Source organism: Octopus bimaculoides, chromosome 9 (assembly GCF_001194135.2).
Source record: "Octopus bimaculoides isolate UCB-OBI-ISO-001 chromosome 9, ASM119413v2, whole genome shotgun sequence".
NCBI classification, from domain to species: domain Eukaryota; kingdom Metazoa; phylum Mollusca; class Cephalopoda; order Octopoda; family Octopodidae; genus Octopus; species Octopus bimaculoides.
Window position 1 is genome coordinate 55640325 of NC_068989.1, and position 2027 is coordinate 55642351.

Here is a 2027-nt window from a genome sequence, read left to right on the forward strand (position 1 = left end):
TTCGAATCTTAATGGTAAAACTACAATTATAAATACAGACAAAACATGTCTATACATTTCAAATGTAAGCGACATTAGAAATTAGTAAAATTTATATTTTTAAAATAATGGAAATGCTGTTGCTTTCCTGTTTTTTAAAAGGGTCAAGATGTCATTTTACTGACACAAAACATAGATTTTAATCATAAACTTATATTTATTATTTCGAGACAGTGAAGGGCTAAAATACTAATAACTTCACCGAATCGTATTACTCTCACTATAGAAAACGAAGCCTAATTCTTTGAAATATATATTACTTTCGTTATTTTGCCCGAATTATTCTGCAATAGAGCCAGCCAGGAAGTATGTATCCACTAAAAGGGGGAAAAAACACTTGAAATTCTACATCAGGTGACAACTGTGTAGGGACACACAGACAAAGCTCTTTAAATGATTCTCATTTATATTTCAGATGCATGGAATATTCCCTCCACCTCTAGCCAAAGAATTAGTCTGCTTTAATAAATAAACATTACAGTTAATCATTCACATCATGAACGTAAAGAAGAAAACACACACAAAACAACCAAAATCCGTTTAGACAACAGAACTACTTTCATTATAAAAAAAAAATATTTAAAAAATAAAGGAAAGCAGTGAATAGAAGGTCCTTTGGGGCGTAGAAGTGGAACCTTCATTGTAGACACACACACACACACACAACGAAGCCTAGATCTATAAATTAATATTCTTTAATGCAGTAAATTATTAAAATACTTAAAAACGGTAAAAGCAAGAACAATTTGATAACAATAAATACAAGAGTTTGATTAGTTTTAAAATAGAGTAAATTAAATACATAATTAATATACAGACATAGACAGTAAATGGCAATTATAAGTGGTATTATTAGAACTCAAAGACGTTCTGGTTTATATATATATATGTATATAAATAACAATAATGACCATAATGAAAATAACATCCCAATTAACAGAGGACAGAATTTCGATATCATTGTTCAGAGGACTTTCACATTATTTATGTTCGAATATGTAGGAGAGACAAAGAAAGCAATTTTCATTATTACATGCAACTACAGTTACTAAGTCTCATAGATATAGAACTAAAGATTATGATTACATTTCATATACATATATATATATATATATATATATATATATATATATATATATATATATATATATATATATATATATATATATATCAGTGTATGTGCGCGCCTCTGTGTTTATGTGTGTGCGTGTGTCTATGTTTATACATTTATATATGCATGATGTCTACCTGCCACACTCGTTCGCTCAGCGAGATCCAGCCATACCAACTGTACTCCACATGTATCCGAAATGCCCTTAAACAAAGAAAAGTAATGGATGGAGGTGGTGATGATCGTAGTGGGTGCTGCTGACAGTGATGATGACAATAGTTTTGCTACTGCTGCTGCTGCTAGTGGTCTTCGTCGTCGTCGTCGTGATGTTGATGGTTAACCGAGAGGGTGGGGGTGGGGAGGGTGAATTCAGTCAATATATAACATCCACAGTGAACGAGTAACGGAGTAAAACTTGATAGCACAACATATCTGCGATGTGAGTCAGTGCTTTTTACGTGGCTCTACATACATACAAACAAACACACACACTTACACATACACACGTATGCAGCCAGCCAAATCTGGCCAAATGTCTGGAGGAAAAGGAGGAGAGGTAGGAAGAGGAGGAGAAAAACTAAAAGTAGACAACACACTTGCCAGTTAAAAACACGTGCACTAACATCACTAAAACATAGGATTCATTACCCTCAACCGAAATTGAGCAAATAAATCGAAGACTGCCCTTATTCTGTAGATAAATTCTACGCGTCCGCATATTCTTTACTGGTCTTTCTCGTCATCCATATCAAACCATATACCTTCATTGAGGAAGCTTTCACATGGTCGCTTGAGCTGAGAGGAACAAAAAACCAAATTTCCCCTCAAATCACACTCAACCGTATTTAAAAAAAAAAAAAAAATCCTCCACCCCTCA

At 33.5% G+C, this 2027-nt stretch overlaps 1 protein-coding gene across 6 annotated transcripts in view; it reads right to left on the reverse strand.

The window, feature by feature from the left end:
* LOC106867580 (probable serine/threonine-protein kinase nek3) overlaps nucleotides 1-2027 on the reverse strand; it is a 494211-nt gene that overhangs the window by 221430 nt on the left and 270754 nt on the right. For 2 of the 6 annotated variants that reach the window (XM_014912494.2, XM_052970691.1), the window contains exon 1: nucleotides 1288-1742. The exons of the other annotated variants lie outside the window; for them this stretch is intronic. The gene's annotated coding sequence lies outside the window, so the exon portion shown is untranslated. Of the gene's footprint in view, nucleotides 1-1287; nucleotides 1743-2027 lie in introns of those variants that run through there. 6 annotated transcript variants of the gene reach the window in all.